Genomic DNA, 7,483 nt, shown 5'->3' with positions numbered 1-7,483 from the left:
ATACAAAGATATTACAATATAAATGACTATAATCCTTATGTTGTACATTTCATCCCCATGACTCATTTATTTTGTTAATGGAAGTTTGTACCTCTTGACCTCTGTCATTTATTTGTGTCGATTCTTATGTCAATACCACTTGGTCAACATTGTGCTAGAGTATGTCTTGAGATCTGGGTCATCTGTTTCTAAATTGTGCTCATCTATTTTAAATGTTTTCATCTATTTCTAAGTTGTTTTGTTTATTCTATGTGCTTTGCATTATCATATAAAATTTAGAATCAACTTGTCAATTTCTAGAGAAAAGCATGCTGGGATTTGTATTGTACTTGTGTTTAACAATAAATCAAATTGAGGATAATTGTCATGTTAACAATTTTGAGTCTGTCAATCTATGGTCATGTTACAACTTTACATTTATTTAGGCCTTCTTTGTTTTTTCTCAGTAGTTTTTAATTTTTACTGTACCTAAATATTTCATGGTTTTGATGGCATTTTATATTGCTATTGTAATTAATATCAGTTTCCACTATTTTTGTTGGTATTGTAAAGAAATACAGTTCTTTTATGTATATCAACTTATTACCTTGTAGTCTTTGCATATCTTACAATTTTGCTAAATTCATTTACTAGGCTTTTTCTTAACTAAAAACGTTTTACTAACTTTTTACTTTGATTGCTTTGCAGTTTGTACATAAATAATCACATTTTCTGTGACTAGAGTTTTACTTATTTTCCAATATGGCTGCCTTTTATTTTTTTTCCTTGCCTTGTTGCATTGGCTAGTACTCTCAATGCAACTTTGAATTGAAGTGAAGAAGGTAGATATCCTTGATTTGTTCTGAGTCCAGGAATCACTTAACATATATTTAATGGCCCAGGTAGTGTTCTCCCTTTGCAAATAGAAGAAAAATGATATTCTGCTTTTGTTGGGTGTGGAGTTTTATAAATATCAAATAAATAAAGTTTGGTGTTACTGTTTAGGTCTTTTATACTTTTATCAATCTTTATCAATTACAAAAAGAGAAGTTTGAAATCTTTATCTACAATTTTGGAATTGCCTGCTTTTTTTTGCCCCTTCCTGGAATTTGAATCTTTGTTGTAAAATGCATATTCATTTTTAACCATTAGAACTTTTACTCAACTTTTTAATCATTAAAAATGGTCACCTTTACTACTGTTAATATTCTTGATGCTTAAATCCACTTTGTCTGATGTTAAAATAGTCACTCTGGCTTTCTAATGATTAGAATTTTTGTGCATTTTTTCTAAACTCTTACTGTTATATGCAAATTTATATTTTAAATGAGTTTCTTGCAGAAAATATGTAATTGGAATCTTACTTTTTATCAAAGTCTGGTCATCTCTGTCTTTTACTTGATGCATTTAGATAATTTATTCTTGATATGTTTCATTTCATTGATGGTTTTTAAGTGTATCATCTTGCTTTCTGATATCTTTGTTCCATCAGAACTTTGTTCCTGTTTTCCCTTTTTCTTGACTTCCATTGTGTTAACAAAATATTTTTAGTATTCTGTTTCATTTTTTCTATTGTTTTAGTAGCAATATCTTTGTTTTTGTTTTTTTTCCTAAAATATGCATCTTCAACTTACCACAGTCAATCTTTTAAAAAAATTGTAACATTTTATAATGTGACTTTTACAACACTGTACATTAATTTACCCCTTTTGAGGTTTGTGCTATTTTTTTCATATATTGTACTTCTAAATATTATAAGCCTCATATTAATATTACATTTTTATGTTGTATTTGATTTTATTCTTTATGTATTTGGCTACCTTTAAAAACTGTTATATTAAAAAATGTGAAGGAAATCAGAAAAACAGGGGATATATGTATACATATAGCTGATTCACTTTACTGTACAGCAGAAACTAACACAACATTGTAAAGCAGCTATACTCCAATAAAAAAAATAATAACTTCTATATTTACTGAAATGTTTGCCATTCCCAGAACTCTGCATTACTTCAAGGAGATCCAAGTTTTCCTTGCCAATCATTTTATTTCAATTTTAAGAACGTCCTTTGAGATTTTCTTTGGTGAGTTCTGGTGACTAAAACTTCCTCAGCTTTTGTTTTCTTTTTGTGTTTTTTAATATACTCTTTTTTATTGAAGTATAGTTGATTTACAATGCTGTGTTAGTTTCAGGTGTACAGCAAAGTGATTCAGTTATATATATTCTTTTATATTCTTTTTCAGATTCTTTTCTTATATAGGTTATTACAAGATATTGAGTATAGTTCCCTGTGCTATACAGGACCTTGTTGGTTATCTCTTTTATATATGGTAGTGCATGTATGTTAATTGCAAACTCTCAATTTACCCTTCCTTCTCTTTCCTCTTGGATAGCCATAAATATGTTTTCTATGTCTGTGAGTCTACTTCTGTTTTGTAAATAAGCTCAATTGTATTCTTTTTTAGATTACATATATAAGTAATATCACATATTTGTCTTTTTAAAATTTTCTTGGAGTATCATTTATTTACAATGCTGTGTTAGTTTCAGGTGTATAACAAAGTGATTCAATTATACATATACATATAGTCATTCTTTTTCAGATTATGTTCCCATATAGTTTATTACAGAATATTGAGTAGAGTTCCATGTGCTATACAGTATGTCCTTGTTGATTATCAATTTTACATATAGTAGTGTGTATATGTTAACTCCAATTTATCCCTCCCCCACACTGTTTCCCCTTTGGTAACCATAAATTTGTTATTAAAATCTGTGAGTCTGTTTTGTAAATAATGTCATTTATATCACTTATTTTCAGAGAGACTTCAAATATAAGTAATATCATATGATACTGTCTTTCTCTGTCTGACTTACTTCACTTAGAATGCTAATCTCTAAATCTGTCCATGTTGCTGCAAGTGGCATTATTTCCTTCATTTTTCTGGCTGAGTAGTATCCCACTGTGTATATATATATATATATATATATATATATACCACATCTTCTATATGCATTCAACAGTCAATAGATATTTAGGTTGCTTCCATGTCTTTGTCATTGTAAATAGTGCTGCTATAAACATTGGGGTGTGTGTATCTTTTTGAATTAGAGTTTTTGTCATTTCTAGATATATGTCCAGGAGTGGGATTGTAGGAACATATGGTAACTCTATATTAAGTTTTTTAAGAAACCTCCATGTTGAATTGACCAGGGTGGGGGGCGTTCAAGATGGTGGAGGAGTAAGATATATAGATAACCTTCCTCACAGCAAATACATCAAAAAATATATATAAAAGTGGAACAACTCCTACAAAACACCTAGTGGATGCTGGCAGAAGGCCTCAGAATTCCCAAAAGGCAAGAAAATCCCCACACACATGGCGGTGCAGCTGACAGGGTCTTGGTTCTCCAGCCTGGTGTCAGGCCTGAGCCACCGAGGTGGGAGAGCTGAGTTCAGGACATTGGATGCAAGAGACCTCCCAGCCCCATGTAATATCAATTGGAGAGAGCTCGCTCAGAGATCTTTGTCTCAATGCTAAGACCCAGCTCAACCCAACGGCCAGCAAGATCCAGTGCTGGATGCCCCATGCCAAGCAACTAGCAAGACAGGAACACAGGCTCACTCATTAACAGAGAGGCTGCCTAAAATCATACTAAGTTCACAGACACCACAAAACACACTACCAGACGTGGCCATACCCACCAGAAAGACAAGATCTAGCCCCACCAACCAGAACACAGGTACCAGCCCCCTCTACCAGGAGACCTACAAAAGCCACAGAAACAACCTCACCCACTAAGGGCAGACACCAAAAACAATGAGAACTATGAACCTGCAGCCTGAGAAAAGGAGACCCTAAACAAAGTAATTTAAACAAATGAGAAGACAGAGAAATACACCACAGAAGAAGGAGCAACGTAAAAGACCAAACAAATGAAGAGGAAATAGGCAGTCTACCTAAGAAAGATTTCAGAGTAATGATAGTAAAGATGGTTAAAATTCTTGGAAATAGAATGGAGAAAATACAAGAAACTTTTAACAAGGACCTAGAAGAACTAAAGAGCAAACAAACAATGATGAAGAACATAATAAATGAACTTTAAAATTCTCTAGACTTCTCAAGTGCTCGTGGAACGTTCCACAGGATAGATCACATCTTGGGTGACAAATCAAGACTACGTAAATTTAAGAAAATTGAAATCATATCAAGAATCTTTTCCGACAACAATGCTATGAGACTAGATTTCAATTAGAGGAAATAATCTGTAAAAAATATAAATACATGGAGGCTAAACAATATGCTACTTAATAAACAAGAGATCACTGAAGAAATCAAGAGGAAATCAAAAGTACCTGGAAACAAATGACAATGAAAACATGAAAACCCAAAACCCACGGAATGCAGCAAAAGCAGTTCTAAGAGGGAAGTTTAGAGCAATATCACCCTACATTAAGAAACAAGAAACATCTCAAATAAACAATGCAGCATTGCATCTAAAGCAATTAGAGAAAGAAGAACAACAACAAAAAAAAAACCAGAGTTAACAGAAGGAAAGAAATCATAAATATCACATCAGAAATAAATAAAAAAGAAAAGAAGGATTGAGAAGATAAACAAAAATTGATAAACCATTAGCCAGACTCAACAAGAAAAAAAGGAAGAAGACTCAAGTGAATAGCATTAGAAATGAAAAAGGAGAAGTAACAACAGACACTGCAGAAATACAAAGGATCCTGAGAGATTATTACAAGCAACAGTATGCCAATAAAATGGACAACCTGGAAGAAATAGACAAATTATTAGAAAAGAACAACCTTACAAGACTGAACCAGGAAGAAATAGAAACTATAAACAGACCAAACACAAGCACTGAAATTGAGACAGTGATTAAAAATCTTCCAAAAAAAAAAAAAAAAGCACAGGACCAGATGGCTTCACAGGCGAATTCTATCAAACATTACACAAGAGCTAACACCTATCCTTCTCGAACTCTTCCAAAATATAGCAGAAGGAGTAACACTCCCAAACTCACTCTACGAGGCCACCATCACCCTGATACCAAAACCAAAGATGTCACAAAGAAAGAAAACTACAGGCCAATATCACTGATGAACATAGATGCAAAAATCCTCAACAAAATACTAGCAAACAGAATCCAACAGCACATTAAGAGGATCATACACCATGATCAGGTGGCATTTATTCCAGGAATGCAAGGATTCTTCAATATACACAAATCACTCAATGTGATACACCATATTAACAAATTGAAGGAGAAAAACCATATGATCATCTCAATAGATGCAGACAAAGCCTCAGACAAAATTCAACACCCATTTATGATAAAAACCCTACAGAAATTAGGCATAGAGAGAACTTTCCTCAACATAATAAAGGCCAACATCATCCTCAATGGTGAAAAACTGCCAGCATTTCCACTAAGATCAGGAACAAGACAAGGATGCCCACTCTCACCACTCTTATTCAACATAGCTTTGGAAGTTTTAGCCACAGCAATCAGAGAAGAAAAGGAAATAAAAGGAATCCAAATCGGAAAAGAAGAAGTAAAGCTGTCACTGTTTGTAGGTGATATGATACTATACATAGAGAATCCTAAAGATGCTACCAGAAAACTACTAGAGCTAATCAATGAATTTGGTAAAGTAGCAGGATACGAAATTACTGCACAGAAATCTCTTGCATTCCTATACACTAATGATGAAATATCTGAAAATGAATTCAAGGAAACACTCCCATTTACCATTGCAACAAAAAGAATAAAATATCTAGGAATAAACCTACCTAAGGAGACAAAAGACCTGTATGCAAATAATTATAAGACACTGATGAAGGAAATTAAAGATGATACAAATAGATGGAGAGATATACCATGTTATTGGATTGGAAGAATCAACATTGTGAAAATGATTCTACTACCCAAAGCAATCTAGAGATTCAATGCAATCCCTATCAAACTACCACTGGCATTTTTCACAGAACTAGAACAAAAACTCTCACAATTTGTATGGAAACACCAAAGACCCCGAATAGCCAAAGCAATCTTGACAACAAAAAACAGAGCTGGAGGAATCAGGCTCCCTGACTTCAGACTATACTACAAAGCCCCAGAAATCAAGACAGTATGGTACTGGCACAAAAACAGAAAGATAGATCAATGGAACAGGATAGAAAGCCCAGAGACAAACCCACGCACATATGGTCACCTTATCTTTGATAAAGGAGGCAGGAATGTACAGTGCAGAAAGGAGAGCCTCTTCAATATCTGGTGCTAGGAAAACTGGACAGGTGCATGTAAAAGTATGAGATTAGATCACTCCCTAACACCATACACAAAAATAAGTTCAAAATGGATTAAAGACCTAAATGTAAGGCCAGAAACTATCAAACTCTTAGAGGAAAACATAGACAGAACACTCTATGACATAAATCACAGCAAGATCCTTTTTGACCCACCTCCTAGAGAAATGGAAATAAAAACAAAAATAAACAAATGGGACCTAATGAAACTTCAAAGCTTTTGTACAGCAAAGGAAACCATAAACAAGACCAAAAGACAACCCTCAGAATGGGAGAAAATATTTGCAAATGAAGCAACTGACAAAGGATTAATCTCCAAAATTTATAAGCAGCTCATGCAGCTCAATAACAAAAAAACAAACAACCCAATCCAAAAATGGGCAGAAGACCTAAATAGACATTTCTCCAAAGAAGATATACAGATTGCCAATAAACACATGAAGGAATGCTCAACATCATTGATCATTAGAGAAATGTAAATCAAAACTACAATGAGATATCATCTCACACCAGTCAGAATGGCCATCATGAAAAAATCTGGAAACAATAAATGCTGGAGAGGTTGTGGAGAAAAGGGAACACTCTTGCACTGCTGGTGGGAATGTAAATTGATACTGCCACTGTGGAGAACAGTATGGAGGTTCCTTAAAAAGCTAAAAATGGAGTTACCATATGACCCAGCAATCCCACTACTGGGCATATACCCTGAGATAACCATAATTCAAAAATAGTCATGTACCAAAATGTTCATTGCTGCTCTATTTACAATAGCCAGGAGATGGCAACAGTCTAAGTGTCCATCATCGGATGAATGGATGAAGAAGATGTGGCACATATATACAATGGAATATTACTCAGCCATAAAAAGAAATGAAATTGAGCTATTTGTAATGAGGTGGATAGACCTAGAGTCTGTCATACAGAGTGAAGTAAGTCAGAAAGAGAAAGACAAATACCATATGCTAACACATATATATGGAATTTAAGAAAAAAAAAGTCATGAAGAACCTAGGAGTAAGACAGCAATAAAGACACAAACCTACTAGAGAATGGACTTGAGCATATGGGGAGGGGGAAGGGTAAGCTGTGACAAAGCAAGAGAGTGGCATGGACATATATACACTACCAAACGTAAGGTAGATAGCTAGTGGGAAGCAACCGCATAGCACAGGGAGATCAG

This window comes from Phocoena phocoena, chromosome 1 (genome assembly GCF_963924675.1).
Source record: "Phocoena phocoena chromosome 1, mPhoPho1.1, whole genome shotgun sequence".
In the NCBI taxonomy this organism is placed as follows: domain Eukaryota; kingdom Metazoa; phylum Chordata; class Mammalia; order Artiodactyla; family Phocoenidae; genus Phocoena; species Phocoena phocoena.
This window is presented reverse-complemented; position numbering follows the sequence as displayed.